Source organism: Nicotiana sylvestris, chromosome 3 (genome assembly GCF_000393655.2).
Source record: "Nicotiana sylvestris chromosome 3, ASM39365v2, whole genome shotgun sequence".
NCBI lineage: Eukaryota > Viridiplantae > Streptophyta > Magnoliopsida > Solanales > Solanaceae > Nicotiana > Nicotiana sylvestris.
The window spans coordinates 171,811,975-171,836,762 of NC_091059.1; the positions used below are offsets into that span (position 1 = coordinate 171,811,975).

Sequence of the window (24,788 nt, forward strand, 5' to 3'; positions counted from 1 at the left end):
TGCAATGACTTAACATAGCATATTTTACCCTATACAAATAGTCCCCCTGCTTTCCAGTGACATAACTTTGTGTCGTCGGAAAGTTAGTAGAAACATAATAATATAATTGAGCATAATTTTCAAGAATATATAATGTATATTTTAAGAATAACGTTATTTAAATAATTATTTTTATATTACGTGCATGGAATATATATTTTACAACCTTTATTTTCTTTCATTCTGAATTGTGTAAATAAATTTTTGAATTTTGTTAATACTAAAATTATTCTAATTAATTTTTTTTACTATGCTCTTTATTTTGTTATTCCGACATTATATATGCTTAAATACTTTTTTTATTTATAAATAAAATTTATTTACTCTATAGGTAAGTGAAACGGCAGAAATAAGGACTTCACTGCAATAAATAGAAAAATTCCAAGAATATGCAAAATATATACTATACTTACAAATTTCTGTCTGATATAAGCGCAAACGTAGACATGTTGTCCCTATGCCGCAACCGAGGGTACTAAAGTCTACCAAAAGCAAGAAATTGAAAACAAAATTTTTAAATCAATAGAAAAGATAATTACCTATAACAATCAATAATAAGTGCAATAAGTTATCTATGAACAAGTTAAATACTTAAATTATACTGATTCTGTTGAAAAATTACAATAGATAATTTATTTTATTTTTTAAGTTACTATATTTGACTTGTTATAAATATTTATTATATATTGTTGCAAGTTATTTAATTTAGAATTTAAGTTTTACATCAAAAATAGTTACACAATTAAATTATTTGTCGAGTATACGTATATAAATTTCTTGATAAGCATAGTGATAATTGTTAAAATTAACAAACCTATATTACAGACTAAAATATACAAATATAACTTAAAAATATTTATATTAATTATGTATATAGCTAAAATTCTTTTAAAATAACTTTATGCTGTCGATACAAATCCTTTCGCTAATCTAACAAGAAAACTCCCAGAAGCAAAAAGAAAAAAATTAATAAAAAAGATAAATAAAATAAAAACAAAAACTCCCACAAGCAAACTGTTACACAAGGAACTCTCCACCCACCCCAGCATATGATCAGAAGGCATCTCATAATCTCATCCTGGCGTACTATGTTGGGTGGTTTGATACTCCAAACACCTCCAAATCATTCTCAACAATTATAGTACTAATACCCAGAAATGATCACCAAATCCTCTTAGTAACTTACTCCCCCACCCCCCACCCCACAAACACATGCTGAATAATTGTCTCGTTACGGCTGTTGAGAGAGGAATAATTTCTATTGATTATGTGAAGTCAGAGATAAATTTGGCCGATCCTCTGACTAAATATGTGGGAAGAAAATTAATTCTTCAAACCTCTAAAGAGATGGGGTTAAGGCCGACATGTTATCAATAGAAATGGTAACCCAGCCTATGTGATTGGAGATCCCATGAAGTATGTTCATATGGGTAATAACAAATCGATATTGGCACTGATTCCCTAAAAGAGAGTGCTTGACTGCTACTAATTGAGAGCCTGAGTTATAACTCTTAATGAAATTCATAGTCCTTATGGATGGTGTATTTAAAAACAGTATACACTTGATGAATTCACCTATATGAGAGTGGAGTGGGCGGCTCCTATGAGATTTTGGCCTAGTCTCTAGAGCTCTCATGAATAACCAGGCACGTGCATGGCCTATTGGGCTCAAAACCGCGTTGAACAACAAAATTATCGGGGATCAAAATGTGATTGATAAAATCTCTGACTTACAATAAGAATTATTGGTTGATAGAAATATTACATTTTACTAGTAATTCTGTGAGTTAAGTTTTATTGGTCTAAGTTTGGTTCATAGTCCGAAAGACACCAAACCATTGCATTTGGACCATACAAATCCAGCAAATCTTACTCTTCTTTGTATGAATTTTTTGAAAATATGTGGGGGAACTGTTGTGATATTTCCAAAAAATTGAAAAAATGTCCTTCCATGTAGCATACTTTGGACAAATGTCCTTCCATATGACATTTTTGCATGAGAAATTGAAGACAAGTGTTGTACACTTGTCATACTCTAGGCTGCTCTTTTTACCGATAAATAGGCCTTCAAAATAGCCATCAAGTATCAGCACATTTTGCTTTGCCTCTTTCGGTCCTCTCAGCTTTCTTTTCTTTCCTTCTTAAAATATTTGTAGTCTACTTTGTTTGTTCCCTCTTTTAAATAGCTGGGTTTGTAATTCAAAATTTTGCTGATTCATGTATCCTCCCAAATGGAGATGAGCTTGTTTAATCCTAGGAAAACATTTCACATTGCTGAAATAGTTTCTTAGGACAGTGCCTAGTACGACTCAGGCCAATTAGTGTATCTGCTCTCAAATAATATTATTACAGTATTATTATTGTAATTTTTTGTGTCATTTCCCTACATAAACTATCAGAAAAACATGGTCCAGTTATGCTACTTCACTTGGGCAGTAAGCCAATGGTTGTTGCTTCCTCTGTAGATGCTGCTCGTGATATCATGAAAACCCACGACCTTGTCTGGTCAAATAGACCTAAATCTAAAATGGCTGATAGACTTTTTTATGGTTCCAAGGATGTGGCGTTTAGTCCCTATGGTGAATATTGGAGGCAAGTTAGAAGTGTTACTGTGCTTCACCTTCTTAGCAACAAAAGAGTCCAATCTTTTCGTGATGTCTTAGAAGAAGAAATATCGAACATGATTGAAAATATCAGACAAGAGTGTGAATTTTCGAGGTCAGTGATAGATTTGAGAGATTTTTTCTGTTCTCTGACTAATACCATAATTAGCAGAGTGGCCTTAGGGAGGAAATATAATGAAGGGGAAAGTGGAATAAATGGTAATGCCACCCTAGATGGATTTGTGAACCTTTTAGGTACATTCAACGTCGGGGAATATATTCCGTGGCTTGAATGGTTCAATAAAATTAGTGGTCTTGACACCAAAGTGGAGAAAGCAGCAAAAGAGACGGACACATTTTTGGAGAATGTGATTGAAGAACATATCAGAAAAGGAGAATACCGCTCGGGGGAAGCTAAAGATTTCGTGGACGTTTTGTTGGAAATTCAGATTAATGGAGATGAAACAGGCTATCCTCTTCAAAGGGATTCATTGAAAGCTATTCTCTTGGTAAGCCTCTCTTACTTCCACATGGAATATTTTTTTTGTGTGTGCGTGCGTGCATGATTAAAAACATTACAAACATTAATTCTAAACTCATAATTTCAAAAGTACAATATATTCAACCATCAAGTCCAAATTATGAATGTTTATGCTCGAACAGTGACTCATAGGCCGTAAGAACATGACATGCATATTTTATGCATTTTTCCCTTCTTAAGTCTGTTTTTTTTTACGAATTGACATTTTGAATTGTATTAGTGTTGTTCCATAATTAAAAATTTGGTGTCTTAAAATATTTGTTATGGTATGTGTCTGTGATATTTTCTATAAGTTATGGATCTTTACACAAATAGCCGGTCATATTCGTTGTTTACTTTTTCTAGCCATGTATATAGATTATATATTGGTTATACACATATAATACATAAATTATGCATATATTATACCTCCACAGGCTATTTTTAATTTAAGTGATTGGGTGGGCGGCTATTTGAATTAATTTTTAATCAATGAATGTGAAATACTATACTAATTATTTATTCATGAAGAAAAGCAATGGTGAAACTACACCAACTGTTTTAATGCTTCATCCACCCATGGTTAGTGATTGTATTTCAAATTTTGGAAAACTCTGGATGTAAAAATGGAGCCTCGGCTATTTATTTTATTTGTGTTTCTTTTTAATGCATAGGATACATTTGCTGTTGGTACGGATACAACTTATACAGCTTTAGAGTGGATAATAACAGAGCTTTATAGACATCCAAGAGCCATGAAAAAATTACAGAAGGAAGTGCGACAATTAGTCCAAGGGAAATCAGAGATGACTAAAAAAATGTGGTCGGGCTGCTGGCATATATATGACTTCCTTGACAGACAACCATCCAAGCACCCACTGTATCTGGCTAGCCTCGAGGTTCCGAAATAATAATGCCCAAGCCGTGACTCCTTCAGGTAGACCAGCCCCTTTGATTCTCGTACAAAATTCCCCTATACAAATTTTCTCAGCCGAGCCATAACTCAATAACTGAGAGCGCGGGCACAAATGTTCAATCATCCACATTTGTAACAATAAGTTACATCCCTCAAAAAATTTGCCCCCAGCTTTGCACGCAGTGAGAGCTCTGAAGATATCAGCCACAATCATAGGTGCTAAAGTGCTTTTCCCCATGGTTTGCAAAGTACTGACGACGCCTGCTACTTTCAAATCAATATTACCATCTTTCCTTGGGAATATTACGAGACCCAAAAAAGCTACCATAAATGCCACTCGCCTGTGTTCCTCCCATTTTTGTCGGCTATTTCTGCTGCAAAGCTTAAAGTCTGGATTATTGAACCCACCCACATGGCCATATCTATCATACACGAAGCGAAAATTGCAGAAACCATTTGCAAAATCTGAGTGATGAACTGTCCGGGATACTTTCAAGGAATCCAGGAATCGATGTATGGTAATGGCCCTAGGAGCAATCAAGTATTTGAATCTCAATGGAGCTTGGTCACTTCCAATGTACCCCGCTATTTCCTCTATTGTTGGGGTGAGTTCAAAGTCTGAAAAATGAAACACATTATGTGCCGAATCCCAATGGGCGACCAATGCCCTGATGATATCCCCCCGAGGCTGAATGTCTAATAAATCCGGAAGGTCTTTCAAATATTTTCTCACTTCGTCTTGCCCTTCTTTGCCCAAATCATTCCACCACAATTGCAGCTCAAAAGGGATTTTGGTCATTATTGAAAAAGGCTCATTTATTGTCGTGCTCATCCTGCACATTTATTAAAGCGTTTAAGCAAAAGAAAACTTTTATTTAACTCCAAAAACTACTATCTATATTATCGACTCAAAATTAACCCTATATTTCAAATGAAGAACTCAATTCTTAATTCTAATATTTTTAGATAAAAGACCCGATATTGCGACACGGCCTTCCTGCGCCTCAGGGGCAAAAATTTTAAGGCTGTGAAGGTCAAAAATCAAAATACGACCAAAGGTGGTTGTTTATGCAAAGTCAGCCCTCCGGTGCCCCGTTTGGGAATATTTGGCTATTTATGACATAACAACATCACCTGACTTATTTATGACTCTTTTTTTTATCGTTTTTCAAATTAGGAAACTCAATATTGCAAACACGGCCTTTCAACGTCTCGGGGACGAAGATTTTTAAGGTTGTGTGGGTCAACTAGACCAAATCTTAAATATGACCCAAAAGTGGCTGTTTATGCAAAGTCAGCCTTCCGGCGTCCCCTTCGGGAACATTCGGCTATGTCTTCATAAAACAGCGTCACCCGACTTCTTAGAAATTTGACATATATATTTTGCTATTATTATTTTTTTTTTTGTAAAAAGGGAAGTTGGACATCACCCGACTTATTTATGACAAAATTAAAAATCTTGACATGTTTTTTTTTGTTTTTTTTTTAATTTGTTTTTTGGCTTTTTTTTTAGCAAAAGGGGGGTTGGACCCGATGAGGGTTGCCTACGTATCTCACATCCGGTGAGAATCAAACCCGCATAGTTCGGGCAAATTAACCGAACTATTTTAAAACATGACTCTTTTCCATTTTTATTTTTTCCTGGCAAGACAATCTATTTTCCTTTTCTATTTTTGAAAAAGATAAAATAACGATTTTTTTTCATTTTCAACAAACAATAAAACAATCTATTTTTCCAAAAAAATAAAAGACTTTTTTTTCCTATATTTTTAGTAAGACAAAATAAAATATTTTCCTCTTTTTTTTTTCAAAATTTCGGCAGAGTTTCGCCAGTAATTGGTCATTGGTTTTTTTTCTAAAATAATCAATTAACTCCCTAACTGATATATTCTTTTTCCTTTTTTTTCTTCAATTTTCCAACATTCCCGAGATTCAGAAACCGGTCAACATGCAAGTTCGAAACAAATATATGTACAGAGCAAGTAGGATGCATCAGAATGGTCGTTTCATTTCAGGTTGCTAGTCCTAGACGGACCCAACCCCTGTGTTGAGTCCCCTAAGTCAAATGCAACGTGATGCAAATAAGCGTTCCTACTAGGGATCCGGCATGAAGTCACGTTATTCTATATTCAAAACCTGGGTCAGTGTACTAGACTGTGTACCCGAGCGGACAACTCGAGTCGAGGAGGGGGCAACTTACCGGGAACCAAAAGGCCATCCGGCTTCGTAACTTGTCCGACCTCTTTCTTATTTCAGGGTATAACACTAACAGAATAGGGAGTCTCAACCCGTAAGCACATCCCCGGAGGTGAAGAGAGAAGGGTTCGGCACAGTTTATATATACAGTCAAATAATATCAAAGCGGTAAAAGCAGCATTTAGCACATTAGGCTCAAACATGTAAAAATCAGATAAAGCCAAATATAACAATTTATCTAAGCTCGAATCTCTAACCCCGAACCAGTGGTTCTGGGTTACCAATAAAAGTCCCCAGCAGAGTCGCCAGAGCTGTCACACCTCCTTTTTCCTCCCCCGCGAGGGGTGAAGGGAGTTCTTTCCAATTAAAGGACAATCGAAACGGGATTTATTTATTTATTTCAGAGTCGCCACTTGGGAGATTTAGGGTGTCCCAAGTCACCAATTTTAATCCCGAATCGAGGAAAAGAATGACTCTGTATTACAGTCCGCGAACCAGAAATCCGGATAAGGAATTCTGTTAACCCGGGAGAAGGTATTAGGCATTCCCGAATTCCGTGGTTTTAGCACGGTCGCTCAATTGTCATATTTGGCTCATTTGTCTGATTTTTAAACAATTAAGAACTTATATGCAAATTTAACTTTTAAAACCGCTTTTATCACTATTTATTTTATACAAAATTGCAACGTCGTGAAAACGCATCTCGAACCACGCCACAACCAGTGCACACGTGATTTTTTGACTCATTTTAACTTCGTCAAGATCGTGATTTGGGTTACATAAATGTACACCCGTATTTAAGAAAATAACCTTATTAAATATGTGCCAAAATACTACGCGTTATGATATTATTATGTAGGACTGTGAATTTTACTAAATCGCCCATCTCGGAATCTAGGTATTTTCTTATATTAAAAAAAAAATTGGAGGACTGCAATTTTTTGTATTATTTATATTTATTTATTTGTTAGCGAGATCCTCCCTTATTTTATGAATACCCTTTAATGACTACATCTTTATTATTACTAAGTTTGTCCATAATTATGAAGTCAATCTCTACATACTTAAAAATAACATATTAATTACTAATTCAAAACAAATATTAATGGAAAGTAATATTACTAAAATGATAATTACGAACAACATGGAATTTCCCAAAAAATAAAAATAAAAAACTAAGTATCCCATAGTTGGATTAAAACATATTGTTAGTATGACTTAAGCTTATTGAAATTAATTATTTACAAATACTGAAAATTAAAAAAAAACTTGATTACTAAACCATATTCCTAGAAGTTAAACAATTTAAACTTAACTAACTTTGTTTTAATTCACATCATGTCCTAATACTTGATTCGCAAACTAATTCATGTTTTAACTGAAATTAACTACATGATTCCAATTAACTTAATGTTGACAAAAAAACCTTATGAATAATGAATTAATCAATTTTTGCCAAACTGATTCAATAACGCCATTTTTTACGTTATTTCTTTTATTTTGATTATTAAACAGTTTTAATTAGTAATCCGTCTTGAATATATTTCCTAATAATCCGGTTAAGGCGTTATTTAATATATCGCTATAACATGTCTAATTATGCCAAATGACAGTGATTGACAGAATAATAATACATGAATAATCTAAATACAATACAAAAAAAATTAAAACTAAATTAAAAATTTAACATTCCGTTCTTCATTTCAGCTTACAAAATGCCAAAATTACAGTTGTGTACCTGGTATTGCCAATATAAGAAGAAGAAAGTCAGCCACGCAGTAATAACAATACAGCACAGCAACAAAAGTCCAATAGCAGTAACAACCCAGGAACAGGTGGAGTATTAAACTCAAAACAAAAGCTTCAAGCCTTGATGAAAAACAATTAATTCTGATTTCAAACAATGAAAGAAAGCAAAAGATTTTTTTAAGTTTTTTTTTTTTTAAAGTTTAAATATTTTTTCGGAATTTTCTCTCTCTTAACTGTTCAGCCCTTTTTTCTCTCTCTTATTTTCTTTCTGTTCAGATTCGTTCTTTCTCTTCTGTCTTCTCTCATATCTCTGTTCTCTTTTTTCTCTCGTATCTCTCTCCTTATTCTGATTTCAAGACTTCTTATATATAACTCATCTCATAAATCTTTCAATTAATTAAAATCAATACTTTTTCTCTACCCAACCCATTATCTTCTCACTCATCTCCATTACATTAAATAAACATATCACACCACCCCATTATATTTTGTCCCCCATGCCTAACATAAAATAATACAAGATTCCCCCACTAAATTTTGTCTTGTCCCCCCTTTATATTAAATAACCATATCACAACCCACCCCATTACATTTTGTCCCCCATGCTTCATATAAAAAATTACAAAATGTACAATTCCTAAACTACCCCTCCGACCTTACTGAAATTACCTAACTAACCCCTAAACGTACTGCAAATTACCAAACTACCCCATCAGCTATAACACATCAATTAATCACACTCAACAAAAATATAGCCAATATGACCAATTTTTATATAAATTCAAACAACAATATGAACACGGATGAACATCATAACAACAATATCACATGAACACAAATTGAACAACAAAGAACAACTAAGATTTGTTTGAACAATATTTTTAGCAACAACAAACCTATTTTCGGATTCAATCAACAACAACAATCAAACAAGCATATTTAGATTTCTAAATTCAATAATATTGAACTTAAAATTAACTCTAACAACATTACAACAAACAATTCCTATATTAAACTTTAAACAAGATTATGAGACAATTTCAAGAAATAATCATAAATGATAAACAAGAAATCAAACTATACAAATTTCGGATTCAAGATCAAAGTATGAACATGAATGAATCCATTTTTTTAAAACAACAAACATGACGGATTAAATGATTCAAACAACATTAATAATTTCTGGAAAATACATAACAGCATGAAACAAATTGAAGAAATAATTAATTAGATTTCAATTTGAATCTAACAAACATTAAAATAACAAATATTTATTCTAACAACAATACAAACATGAAAAACAACTAATTAACTTCCATTTGAAATCTGAAAATTAATTTAACAAAACATATGAACATGACTAAAAAAAATCAAATATCTAACCATAGACATGAACAAAACAAACATTTGCCGATTTTAGATTCGAAAATATCAAAACAAAATACGGACAAAATAAAACTCAAAAACTACTAACCGGAGATGAACAACGACGAATTCGATTGTATGGACTGTTTCGACAACCCTCAAATGGGAATAAATCTGCCCGGACTCAACAACGAACAAACGACGGAGACGATCCGAAGCAAACGAAGAAGATGAAGAAGGCGTTGGACGTAGCAAGGTCGACGGACTGTGGCGGACGCAGCTGAAGCAGCTATGGTCGTCGACATGCTGCTGTGTTCAACGACTAAGGTCGTCGATGAAGAACAGCAACAGTCGACGCAGCAGAAACTGTGCTCGAGCAGCAACAATATCCATGGCCATAGTTGTTCGAGCTAAAGAAGACGAAGTGAGGCAGCAGCAGCTCGGACGGCGAGGTTGAAATAGAAGTAGCAGCTTGATGGGTCTGTTTGGCTCGAACGGGACGTCGAGCAGCTGTTCGTCAAGGAGGAAGATGAAGCAGCAAGCTCGGACGACGACGTCCATGGCAGCAGCGCACGTCGAGCAGCAAGTGAAGGAGCAGAAATGGCTGCGTCAATGGCGGACGCGGGCAGCAGCTGCGACGTTGAAGCAGCAGCGGAAATCTCAACTGTGGGCTTTCATGGTGGAGCTCGACGGACTGGTTGTTGGTTGTCGAAGACGAAGCAACGACGGGGTTGGAGAAGGTTGTTGGTTCGGCCGCGTTCGGAGGTCGTTTGGTTGAGCCGGGGTCGTGAGGGTGACGTGCGTGTGTGTGTGTGTAGCCATGGCTTCTTGAGGTTGAAGGCAAAGGGAAGCCATGGGAGGTGGAGAAGCTTGAGGAAGAAGAAGAAGATAGGAGGGGTGGGGGCGGATGACTTAAGTTTTTAGGGTTTTGGTTTTTTTTTTCTTTTGTTTTGTTTTACAAGATAGGGGTGTTGGGTTATGGACTAGGTCGACCCAGTTCGAAATGGACTGGGTCGTAGGGAAGATTGGGCCATTTTTGGGCCTGTGGCTTGAAATCGAAGAAGAGGCCCAATTCCGACTTTCTTTATATTTTCGCTCTCTTTTCTTCTTTTATTTCTCTAAAACTAAATTATAAAAAATACTTAAATTATTATTAAGAATTAAATTAAGTTATAAAGGCGCAAATTAACTCCCAATAAGAATTAACGCACAATTAAGTAATAATTAAGCATAAAATTGTATATTTGGACATTAAATGCTAAAAATGCAAACGATGCCTATTTTTGTAATTTTTATTTTTTGTAAAACAAACTTAATTACTAACAATTGTAGAATTAAATCCTACATGCAAAATGCGATATATTTTTGTATTTTTTATTAATTTAACAAATAAACATGCACAGACAAATACAAATAATTATTCAAAATATCACAAAATATCACAAAATTGCACACCAAAGAAAAATCATTTTATTTTTGAATTTTTTGGGAGTAATTCTCATATTGGGCAAAAATCACGTGCTTACAGCTGCCCCTCTTTGCCCGAAGACACGAAGGGTTTTCGTGCAAAGATAAAGCGAGCGATTTTTTGCCCATCCGAGTACTCCGTGTGAAGCATTTTTTTAAAAAAGATTTGACTGAACCTTTGCTTCAAAGGTTTCCTACATATCCTGGGCTAAACAGGAATCAGGTCAATGTAGTTCGGGAAGTTTTGGTAGCTGGGACTACCATGAGACTGCAATGTTACTGTTGTTGCATGCTATTACCACTGCTTACCGATCTCCTTGTTACACCATGCTTAAAAGAAAACAAGAAACTAGGCTAGAGTACAATTTGTTTTTGTTGCCTTGCTTCCTTGTCTGCTTGCATTTCTTCCGGTGCTTTTCTTCTTTTGACACATGTACTTGAGTTTGTACTGTGACCTCTTGTTGCAACCTTCTGTTTCCCGGTGCCGGGGAATTTTATTGTTTCCTGCTGGGGATTCCTATTGTAACCCTCTGTTTTATTGTCCTCTGACTTGATCTTGAAATGTATGCCTCTGTTATCTGGGCGGGCTCCCAACTTCAATACTTGAAAATTAAAGACTTGAAATGTATGCCTCTGGCGGACTCCTGACGTCAAACTTGAAAAGTATGTCTCTGTTCTCCAGGCGGACTCCTGATAACTTGCATTTTATCCTGATTAGTGCTTCTTTTTCCCCCCTGGAGAATTCTCTTCAACAACTAACTTTTCTCCCCCTGCTCAATCAAAGAAAATTTTGTCAGTTTAAAACGGTGGTTAGTTGATGGCATTCTTGCTGAAAAATCCTTCCACTGCCTTGCTTTGTGTTGACTAATTTCCACGCACTGACCCTGAACCGCTTGACTTTCTGACCAACTTTTAAATTTCCCAACCTCTGGCGACCTAAATGTTTTACACCCCTGCTGTTATTTCACTTTTCTGACCTTTTTGTTTGAGCTTTCGCCTTTCCCACGACATTCCCCAATCATTTCACCGATGAAACTTTCGTTAATTCCCTGTATTCCACTTGACATCAAGTTGTTTTTGACATGCTCTGACCACGTTGTGCTTTACAATTCTAGAAGCTGGTAGTGAACTTTGAAGTCCTTTCTGCTTGCATTGAACAAAACTGGCACTGAAACATCTCAGCTAGATAAAACCCTCAAAAGAAAATGAAATGCAATGATTCTTGAGTTAAGGATAAGAAGAATCCAAAACCAGATGACTGTTTGAAAAGAGAAGGAAAAGAAACTTATCTGAGCGAGACAACTAGTACCAATGGTCATGACATGCATTTTGGATTAATCAGCCCAATCTGTCCAACCAAACAAACTCTCAATTGTCGTACCTCATTTCCCAGAACTTCCATCACTTGTTTGATTTATCCAGACCTTAACCTTGTTTCCCTGCGGTACCGCGAAACGGTTTCTATCAACAGACCTTTCTCAGTTTTCCAAATACCCTCTTGGGTTATTATAGCATCACATTTATTTCTCCCACTAGTTTCGCCTTTCTTAACACCTTGGTACTTTGGTTAAATCACATATCTATGATTAATCTATTCTAAAAACTCGCAACCTTCCATATTTGACCTATAGTACTTCCTTAGGTTCCATTGTTCTTGACCCTCTAACAAGTATAAAATCCCTTTAAAACATACTCTTAGTTTCTAGGATCGTTGACCCTATCATTCACATTGTCATGTATGAAGAATTTACCTTCCTTAACCTTCCACTTTTTTTGGAAAGGGTACTAGTGGTCTATCATTAGCATATCCTTTCAGATAATCACGTTATCTATTATCACCTTTCTAGACTATGCATGTCTTCAACAAAATATTCAAACATCATAGCTACATGGTCTTACTCTTGTTTTGTTGTATTTAAGTGGCCTTAATATGGCCCTTCCTCCCCCACTTAGGGCGAATGTCCCGGATTTTGACACAAGTCTTGAATTTAGCAACTTCATGGACATATGTTTCATATCTCTATCCCTCACATATATGTTCGACTATTAGGGAGATTGAAGTCACCATTATATTAACCTCATAAGTTCTCTACTCTTATTTAGCCACACGGACTTGGGATTCCAATTCCTCATGTCAATATCCTTCAGGAGTGTAACACAACTTCATACACTTATGGGATTCTTATAACATTCATAGCACAAGGGTCTTCTCATTATGGGTCCAATTGACTCTCATTTCATGACTTCTTGTCTCTCGTGAGAGACCTACATGTTTGCCATTACTCTCCTGGTCATGCCTTACATATATCACATGCTTATATAAAAAAAATTCTTTTACACCTTAGGATCATATACATGCTTCCCACTATCAACAAGTGCCATATAAGCTCGCGCCTCATTTATCAAGTCAATGTCTCTTTGGAGGTGGGTGATCTATTTTAACACCTTTCTCATATAAAGTATGTTTCTGGTACTATGTATGTATCTCATATATCCGTACAATTTGTTCAACATGATAAATGTGCCATCTCATTAATATTCAGGCCTTTCCCATTGGTCATTCCATATGAGAACATTACTTGAAATAGATGAAAGAGCGTTTAAACATACCTTGAAGCTCAACGCACGAGTTAGAAAACAATCTTATAGTTAAGTTTTATCGCACGATCTGGAGTGTTGAAGAAGGGGTCACATTCCTAAATGTCCGTGTAGCCTCCAACTTATAGATGTGGTCGACAACACACCGATAAGAAGGACTCTACTAGACATGGCTCCGAGACATCCTAGGACACTTTAAAACCTTAGGCTATGATACCAAGTTTGTCACGCCCTAACTTTGGGAGGCGCGACCGGCGCTCAATTGAGTGAACCCAGCTGAGCAAGCTTTATTAACCGCTATCTACCCAACTTGATAGGAATAAGGAAGCCATGCTTACCTTTATTTAAACTAGGAAAGATAGTGCATTCAACATCTTAGTTCATTTTATATCACAACATTTAAAACGTGGTTAAACTTCCAAGGTTCCATACAAGTTATAGTGTAAAAGAAAGCAAGAGTACAAGGTTACAACACGGTCCATTGACCTATCCAATACCCATACATAACCCACCCAAACGTCTACGGAGCCTCTAAGGATACAAAAGATGTGATAACAATGCGGGCAACAAGGCCCTGACTATACCTCAAAAGTGAAAGTCCAAAATAAGAAGATGTACAATATAACCCCTTGAAGGATAAAGGGGCTCACCAAGACTTTGAGAAGAAGGTACTCCGCTAGCGATCGGCACTATCCGCAATGGAGCTACCTACATTCATAAAAAATGTAGGGCCCCCAGCAAAAGGGACGTTAGTGCCATCAAATAGCACTAGTATGTAAAACTAAACACAATTTTACTAGAAAGAACTATCAAGCAAGTACAAGTAAATCACATGAGTAAATCAAATATGCAATTCATTCGATCCTTCATATAATTTCCAAAACTTAGTTTGGGGCATTTCTTTTATATCTTCATCACTGTTCTCAATACCACCGCTATCTTGAGTGGAGTCTGATCACGACCCGACCGGCTAGGTTGCCTCATTGGAGGCATATATCTCAATCACTATTTCATTTCCCTTATCCAGAATTCAATATCAGCACATTACCACCATGTATGTGGCATGGTGTCCGATCACGACCCGATGGGCTAGGCCACCTTATCTAGGCGTTGTTCCTTCTCATTAGTCATCACATCTGAATCTTTAATTCATATATATATATATATATATCATATCAATTCCTTGGCACTCAGGGCCACTATTATCACATCGTCTTCTATTTTTAGTATTCATCTTGCAGGTTGTGATCATAGGCATATACAAAAGTAATTCAAGTTGCAGTACAGGTAAGTGGGCACATAGCTAGCATGAATAATTCTCAGTTTCTATCTTGGCTTAGCCTAAGCATTTCAACACATAATTGTATTCTTCATACTTATCTAATTATCAAGAATGGTACATTACTCACATTGAGGCAAATCCTTCACGTATATGTGTAGTTAATTGCAAATTAATTAATGCGTAATAACAATCAATACATTAACCAATTCAAATCTTACCACACTTTCGTAAACGCCAATGGAACTCAATTTCTAATAAAAGGAGATTTTAGCCATACATACCTCGTTTAAGCTTTTCTTAAATTACTACGATGTTCCGGAAATTCTAGCAATCCCAATCTACTTGAGACATAACAAAATTGAATACAATTTAGGAAGGTATTCATGGTTTCAGCTCATTTGAGCATTTTATCAAATACTAGTTTAGCATCTTGATTTCAAATCTCATTTACAAGGTTTCCTTCATTCCCCAACCCAATCTTTATGTATTTATGTTCAACAATCTTCCCACAAACGTAATTCGTACATGCATGTATACATAATACTATTATACCCAAGAATCATACCCCAATAACCCATCTCACAATCTCTACAACACCAACACAACCTAGGTTAGGCACCTATGGCTTCCAATCACCATCCCATAAGTTCTAATGTATATATCATACATAAATAATCACCATAGAGTAGTTAGAGATGATAGACATACCTCTTGTAGTAAGAATTTTGAGAATCCCCACTTGTAGAGTTCTTGATCAATTTAGGGAATTGAATAGGAATCTATGGATTTTCAAGATTAATCCTTGTTAATATAAGTGTTTAGGAGTAGTAATCAACTGAAAATACTCCAAAAACATTACCTTGGATCATAGGAAGGAAGCATGGGACGGATTCACTTTGATAAAACAAGCCCTAGCTCAAAAAAATGACTTAGGGACGCTCCATACCTGGTCTTGGGGTATTTATAGGGTTGTTGGGCGCGCGGACCCGGTCAACACGCACCGAGATGCAGTGGGCGCGGTCTTACCGTAGTTTGCCGCGCTCAGAGGCAGAAACACCCAATTTTCCCGCGGTCGTGCATTTGACACAGGTCCAGTAAAATGTTCATAACTTTCTGTATACACCTCTAAATGATGAACGGTTTCATGCGTTGGAAACTAGACTCAAAGATATTTAATTTTATAGGTTGTGCATTACACAAAACTTTATATAGCTAGAGATATGCTTGTCCAAAGTGAGGTCTTGTGCGCATTCACTTACAACTTTAGCCTATTATGAAATTTTTCCAACTTGGCTTAGACTTAGGCCTCTCCTTAGACCCCAAACCACTTATAATATGACTTATTCACTTATTAAATTATCCAATTGATATCTGTTATATCATGAACCCTCACTTGCACACAAGATAAAATAATTAGCCTATCTTAGCACCACGAAATCTTAGATTACTTAGCAAAATTTTCTGGCTCTTTACATTAATTTTATCTCAGGCCACCATTCTCTGAACTTATGGTAGGCCACTTCACTCACAAACCTGTCTTGCCATGCCTCTAGGTTCCTGGTTCTCTTCACCCCTCCTACTTGGGGCTCACCCGCTCCTACTTCTTCTCCTTCTTCTACGGGACCCTCCCCGAATAGTGAAGTTGTAGGTTAAGTGGAATATTTATTGTCACTGCCTGCAGCTGAGCCCTCAGATGACTCAGAAGCTATGTGCACTGATGCTTGGGAAGTAGGAGAGCCCAAGGTGTATCCCTTAATCTGTTCCTCTCCGGCCAGTCAGGAACATATTCTGGCACGGAGTCTGAGTCGGTCACCTCTTGGGATGGCACATACTCACTCCCCGAGTGGTAAATAGCTCTATCAGTAGCCCTTATGATCTTTTTGGTGTTTTTGAAGTCTTGTCGGGCTTACAGGGTGAGTCTAATCATGCCTCATCCCCTACCCCGGGAGGACTCTCCTTTTCCTTTCTGTTTATCGCCTTTGCCTCGTGATTTCACCATGATCTGTAAAGAGGACACATTATATTCTTGTTAGTATCCCAGTAACAGATCAAACAGTGCAGAAAAAAATGCAGACAGTCAGAATTGCAGACTGCGGACCGCACAAAATGAAGTGCGGCCATAAAGAAGCTACCGCGGACCGCACAAAATGCACCACGGTTCGCACTGAGGTAGGGATCAGACTACCTACTCTCTGATTCTGGGTACCGTGAACCGCGCAGAATGTATTGCGGTCCGTATTAAGGCACCGTGGTCCTCAAATATCAGCTTTCAGAAGTTCCACCACCGCGGTCCGCACAAAATAGCATTGCGGACCGCACAAAATCCACCGCGGTCCGCGGTAAGTACCCAACAACAATACCAACCTAGGGTTTCAGTTTTTTTACATTTTTGGTCTAATTTTCACCTCTTATTATTCACCTAGGTGTTGAATCAGTATTTTTACCCAATTAACCCTAATCTAAACAACTAATGATACCCTAAGCTAAAAATTAAAGAAAAAGGGGAGAAGAACTGAAGAACTAATCAATTTAAAATAAAATAAACACATTAAAGCTAAGTAAATATTAAAAATACCATAAGTGAGATGCAATGTAGCTTAATGAGATTCAGCAGTTGGATTCGAGCAAGTAGGAGTGATGAACAATGATTTTTTTTAGCTTTGGAGAGTAAGGGGTCGAAAAGTTTGAAATGAGGGCCTCAGGTCCTATTTATAGAAAAAGGAACTGGGGCCCATCTCACCTACCCACTGCGGACCGCATAAAATAAAGACAACGCTGCCTCATCTTCAATAGAACCAAGCACCTCAATTACAACCATTGAAGCTGAAGAAAGGGTGATTGATGCAGTTTAAGGAACTCCACTAGCACCTGAGAGAAGGACAGAGGAAAATCAGCCAAACATACCCTCTTACTCTTAGAATGAACCTCAGGCGCCTAACTGGAGACACCAAAGCTCTTATCCAATAGACAACATTATTACTCCTCTAGATTCCAGAGTACAAACCAGATTAAGAGCCAGAAATTCACTTGCCTTCTCAACCTTTCTCTCCCAAATAGAACCCAAAATTATCAAGGAAGCCTTGAAAGATGCAAATTGGATTACAACCATGCAAGACGAGCTACATCAGTTTGAAAGAAACAATGTGTGGCACCTGGTACCTAGACCCCCAGATCAAACCATTATAGGAACCAGGTAGGTATTCAAAAACAAGCTCGATGAACATGGAATTACTACAAGGAACAAGTCCAGGCTAGTGGTCCAAGGCTACAATCAGGAGGAAGGGATTGACTATGATGAAACGTTTGCTCTAGTGGCTCGCATAGAAGCTATTAGAATTTTAATCGCTTTTGCATCTCATATAAAATTCATCTTGTTCAAAATGGATGTCAAGAGTGTATTTTTGAATGGAAAGAAGAAGTCTATATGAAGCAACACCTAGGGTTTGAATGTATTGCGCACCCTGAATATGTGTTTAAACTAGACAAAGCTCTGTACGGGCTAAAGCAGGATCCTCGAGCTTGGTATGAAAGGTTGTCAAAGTTCCTTTTGGAAAATGGCTTTAAAAGAGGGAAAATTGACAACACTCATTTCTTAATGAAACGAGGAAGGAACCTGCTCATTGTTCAGGTCTATGTTGATGATATCATTTTTGGAGCAATAGCTGATTCTCTATGTGAAGAATTTGCAAAACTCATGGGAAGTGAATTTGAAAAGAGCATGATGGGGGAACTGAACTTCTTCTTGGATCTTCAAGTAAAATAGTCCCCAAAGAGTATATCCATTTGTCAGCAAAAATACATCAGAGAGCTCTTAAAAAGGCTTGACATGGAAGCATCAAAGGTGATAGACACTCACATTGCTACTGCCACTCGACTGGACCTGGATGAAACTGGATCTCTTGTGAATCAAACCATGTATAGAGGTATTATTCGGTCTCTCCTCTATCTCACTGCCAGCACACCTAATATTGTTTTAAGTGTGGGGCTCTGTGCAAGGTTTCAATTAAATCCCAAGGAATCTAACTTGAAGGCTGCCAAAAGAATACTGAGATATCTCAAAGGAACACAGGACCCAGTGATGTATTATCCGTCAGGTAACAGTTTTAATTTGATTGGGTATGCTGATGCAGATTATGTAGGTTATCTTGTAGACAGGAAAAGCACTTCTGGAATAGCTCACTTCTTAGGTTTATGTCTTATCTCTTGGGGCACAAGAAAGCAAAATTCAGTGGCTCTTTCAACAGCTGAAGCTGAATATGTAGCTGCAGCATCCTGTTGTGCTCAGCTTTTATAGATCAAGCAGCAACTAGAGGATTTTGGGGTACTCACAGAGAGTGTGCCCCTTCTATGTGACAACACCAGTGCACTCAACAAGGCCAAGAATCCAGTTCAACACAAAAGGACAAAGCATATTGATGTGAGGCATCATTTTCTGAGGGACAATGTGGAGAAAGGGCTGATATGTATGAAGTTCCACATCACAGAAGATCAAATTGTAGACATTTTCACCAAGGCGCTAAGTAGGGAACACTTTGAAAGAAACAGAGTGAAGCTGGGGCTTGTAAAGCCCAATTGAGAACCTGATTCCTTTTTATCTGGCTTTCACCTTCAAGAAATAACTGGCTAAAAGTGTTTTCTGGCAATGTCTAACTCACTTCAATACCGTTGCAAGTAAACACGCATGATGAGTATAGAAGTTATAGATGCAGTGCGTGAATGATAAAAGAGGATTAACTATTTCAAAATAAAAGGTCAAGAACATGGTTCTTGTACCAAAGGTTAGTAGTTCTGCGCATCCTTTAATACACGTCTTAAAAAGGGTACAAAACACAATTGCCATGCCATTAACTTTTCAGATCCTGCTGTCACGTCTCTTCATTTCGAATCAATCCATCTCCCTCTGAAACATTGCAATTCTCCATGCCCAACTGCCATTTCAGAACCGGTGCCTATTCCTCTCTCTTCATAATTATCCTCTCCTCTTAAAAACCCTTTTTCCTGCTCTTCCCAACCATAAGTCTTACATTAGAATTTCCCAAAAGCATAGTTACACCACTTCTTTCAATGGATGAGACAACTTTCGATCTCACTGCCTCAGTTGTAACTACTACTGATCAATCTATGGAGCCTTCTGCTCCCACTGATCCTTCCTTACCCACTATTACTCCTGCCGCTACAGTCATACCTCACCCACTTTCCTAGTATTTTCCTACTTCAGAAATCCTTAAAACTACTGCTCTGTTCTCCCCATCGTCTGAGGCTCTCACCAGTCAAAGACCAAGTGGAGAACAAGGTCAAAACCCTGAGGTCACAAAGCATTTTGCCATTATTACTACCGATTCCATGGTTGTGGTAGCACCATTTGAGGAAGAGAAAAATATCGTAACCGTGTTTGTGGTATCTGCTAATGGTGTACTGCATGAGATCACCTCTCATAAAAATGAGTCACAAAGTGTGGGGGAAGATGGGGCCCTTGTAACTGTTGAAGGGGATGCACTAGCAGATACTACTGGGGTATCACATGAGGAACCTGATCCCTCTCCGGAGGATCCAGGTCAAGGCTTTCGTTCCTAGGACAGTGTTGTTCCTGCATTCGATGTTGTACCTTGGAAATTCAAGCACCTGAAATGAGATCCAGTGATGAAGAAGACCTAGATAATATGGCTCTTGATGCATTCATAAGTAAGCGGAGGGTTGTGTCCACCCCTGAGTCTGAAACCAAACGACCTACTACCAGGCTTCAAGTTAAGGTGGCATACGATTCTGCCCTTCAAAAGAGCAAGAAGAGTACTAAGAAGAAAAGGAGAAAGTTGGTGAAAGACGGTGTACCTGTAAGTGATGAGGCGATCCCTATAGTAGAGGTGGAAGAGGAAACCCCAAATGAACCTGGTTCACTTGTTAGACGGTCTTCAAACAAGACAAAGCCTGCTTCAATAGAAAAGGGGTCTATATCTAGGTTTAAGATGAAGGAGGTGGTGAGTAAGTTTTCGATGTCTGATAAGGAGGTGTTATTCAAATCCAAGGGAAAAGGAAAATTTTGTGAAGAGAATTCCGGCAAACGCAAGTCTGAACCTTTTGAAGAACTTGGTTCTATGAAGAGAATGAGAAGTGAAGTTAGACTTGGCTCTGAACGCCTGAGGCATCAAAAAGTTCTACTAGGTCGTACGTTTGACCCAGCAATCCCTGAGATGGCTAGAATGCGCCAAATTCTGGAAATGGTCGAGTTTCAATGCTGGGCGCATCTATTTCAAATTGATGCACCTAAGGTATATGAGGATGAGGTACAAAGCTTTTTTGCTAGCCTTTTTCCAGTTGAGACTGACCACATTTGTGCCTTGGTCAATGGGGTGGACATCGTGTACGATGTAAAGTTTCTTGGAGAGATTCTTAAAGTTCCTACAGCTAGTGTGTCCAGTGTAAAAGATGTGTGTCAGTTTAACTTCAGAAATGCTGCGGTAAAAACCAATGCAAAGCAGAAGGGGGACCAGATCTATAAGAAAGCGCTACTCCCTGTCTATCAACTGTTGTTCGAATTGGTTAACAAAGTTCTATTGCCTCGAGCTGAGAGGAGGTCAGTGACTTCTAAGTCTGACCTATTCTTGATGGAGCAACTGGACAGTTTTACTCCTGTGAGTCTGTCTGCTATTATGATTGAACACATGCAAAAGGTTGCCACCTTCAAATATGGTAATCATGTCCTTCCTTATGGGTTCCTGCTTACTCAAGTGTTCAAATTCTTTGAAGTCCCACTAGGAACAGGCCAGGTGGGGACTAGGAAGCAGACTTTCTCACAGACAACTTTGGAAGAGTGCATAGAAAAAAATAAGGGGGTAGGAAGTACATCAACCGTCTCACGGCTTATTAATGCTCAGAACAGTGCAGCTGAGGAGATTCGTCGGTTGAAGGTCAGGAATGTTATCCTGGAAGGTCAGCAAGCCCAAGCGGTTCCAGTGTCAAGTGATGAAGTGACTCGTTTGACAAAGGACAATGTTGATCTCAGGGCGCAAGTAGAGAACCTGAAAGCAGAACTGCTCTATGAGCAAAAGTCGGCAAATGCTTGAATAGACCTCGTTCTCCAAACACTTGCTGCAGCTTCCAAGCCCTTTACTCTTAGTGCCCCCTAAGTACCCCTTCAGTGACCAGTTTCTGGAAATGTTTGTTAAGTTTTCTTTGATGTTTTGGCAGATGTTTTTGTTTTCTTTTTTTTTATGTGGTTGGGATGAAACACTAATGCTCCCGTTTTAACAAGCCCAATGTTGCCTTTCGCTTTTTCAAAGCAAAGGCATATTAAAGTTTTACTAATATCAATCCTTGTTTTATTACGCCAGTACTCTCCTTCTGTGTTTCTATTCTCTTTCATGATTGTATGCACATTTGTGGCATGAGTTAGCTTAGCTGGGCTTCTTTGTGCTGTTATTCTGTCTGTTTTTTAATGATGCCAAAAGGGGGGAAAATATGGCCATTAACTTAGGGGGAACACATGTGTTACGATAGAGCGTGTTCCCCTATTACTTAATCTGGTTCTTACTGCTCTAAATCTACTCTATAAATGTTAAGTTTGTCATCATCAAAAAGGATAAAATTGATAGGTTTTAAATGTTCTCGCCTTATGTTTTGATGATCTAGCAAACTTATTGTTAAGGACCAGATAGGGAACCTGACCTACTCGGACTATACTGCAAGCTTAACTAATTCCAGCTAAAGGTGAACTGCTACAGCTTCAGGATCTAGGAACCCAAACAAGGATCTGATACCCTTGTGGTTCCCTCATCACAGTACAAGTCAATTGGTCACAACTAGAAATGAAGTGACTGACTGCACTGTTTCTGCCGCACTGCACTGTCTCCAGCGCCCACTCATGCGCCCACTCATTCTCTAACCAACTAAAGTGCTCACATCATTTTAAGTGATATGATCAAGATATACCTACAATGAGTGTATACAAAACATCAGTTGAAGGTTTCAGTTTCTTATTCAAGCTCCTTGCCAAAAAGAGAGAAATCAATCCTCACAAACTTGAAGAACAAAGTTGAACGCAACTACGGACCAGTTCCTAAAAGATAGCTTGTTGTTGTCCTAGTTGAGTTGTAGCTTTGTGATTGTACTTATTGTATCTCCTAAACTGCTTAGCTAGAAGCGTTTGATTAGGAATCCTCTTGTAAATCCATAAACTCCTTGAGTTTATGTTGTGACTAGGTTTAGTCATAAGCAAAAGTCTTTGTAATGGTAGAGTTACAAAGTGGCTTGTGGTGAGAGAATCACAAGTTAGTAAAAGTCTTTGTAACTAGAAAGTCACAAAGTAGCTTGTGGTAAGAGTACCACAAGTTAGTTGAGTAAATTCTTTGTAATGGAGTCATTGCAAAGTGGCTTGTAATAGGTTTTTACAAGTTAGTGAAGTTGAAAGCCTACAGGTATAGGTCGTGGTTTTTTATCCCCTTGTGTGAGATTTTTCCACGTAAAAATCCTCTTCTATTTATGTACTGCTTTATTAGCATTCTCAACAGAATCTCGTAGAGGACCAGATACTCTACTATTTGGTGGACTCACACAAACTAACAGAATGGAAACAGGCTATCTTATACAGAGAGATTCATTGAAAGCTATCCTCTTGGTAAGCATCTCGTAGTCCCACATAGCTAGTCATATATGCATTATTTAATTCAACATAACAATCTACCATCCTTTGGTGACAGATCAGGTTTACTGAAATGTGTATTAATTTTATGTTTAAAATAATTACTATCGCAACATCAATTCGAGAAGAAAATGGTGATGAGACTACACCAAGTACTTTTTTGCGTTCATCATCCCCTATCGTTAGTACTAACTTACAAGGTCGGGCTTGTTTTTTTTTTCTTTTTTGTTTCTGGCTAATGCATAGGATGCGTTTGCTGCAGGTACGGATTCAACATATACAGCTCTAGAGTGGACAATGACTGATCTTTTGAGGCATCCAAGAGCTATCGAAACATTATAGAATGAAGTGCGAGGATTAGCCCAAGGGAAATCGGAGATAACAGAGGATGACTTAGGAAATATGCAGTACCTGCAAGCAGTGATCAAGGAGAGTCTTAGACTTCATCCACCGTTTCCGCTACTACTTCTTCGAGAATCAACAGAAGACGTAAAATTACTAGGCTATCACATACCTGCTAAAACTCAAGTCATAATTAATGATTGGGCAATCGGAAGAGATCCATTGTCGTGGGATGATCCAGAGGAGTACCGGCCAGAGAGGTTCTTGAATAGTAATATTGACGTCAAAGGACTAAACTTTAAATTGATTCCCTTCGGAGCAGGCAGAAGGGGCTGCCCGGGAAGAACTTTTGTTGTTGCTATGATTGAGTTAGCATTGGCAAAGCTTGTAAACAAGTTCAATTTTGCATTACCAGAAGGATTAAGAGAGGAGGATTTGGATATGACTGAAACTATAGTAGCCTCACTGTCAGTAGGAAATCACCTTTGCTAGCCGTGGCTACTCCGTCCTCTACTTAGGACTTCTTTTCTCCAATTTTTATCATCTAGATTATTTATATATATAAGCCATGAAACATATATCTCCAAGCATTAATATTGCTAGTAGCTACTAAGGTAATAATTTCAGAACCTGTAATACATGTTCGACTTCCTTTTTGGGTGCTTTTACATCTGCTTTATTTTCTCATATGTAAGACTTATTAATCAGCTATCCTTCCTTTCATATCCTACACCTTACTAGAATTTCTTAGTGTAAATGGGAGTTGTAGTCTTGCACTAGATATGGAATATTCACTGTAATTCTACACGCTCATTTCTTCTTACCCAAATAGCTGTCCACCCTACCACTTAAACTAAAAATAGCCGATGGAATTATAATATATACATGATTTATATATTATATGTGTTTAATTGCATATATTCAATATATAATCTATGTATATGACTAAAAAGGGTAAAAAGAAAATATGAGCGGCTATTTGTGTAAAGATACTTCAAAGTAGTGACCACAGAGAGACTATGATATAGCAACAAAAAATATGTACAAGCTAAGTCTTTTATTAATGCTTGTGAAAG

The 24,788-nt window shown here is 37.5% G+C and overlaps 1 pseudogene; it reads left to right on the plus strand.

The window, feature by feature from the left end:
* The first annotated feature begins 1,386 nt into the window (after positions 1 to 1,386).
* LOC138888365 (cytochrome P450 71A4-like) lies at positions 1,387 to 24,230 on the plus strand (annotated as a pseudogene).
* Positions 24,231 to 24,788: the final 558 nt, after the last annotated feature.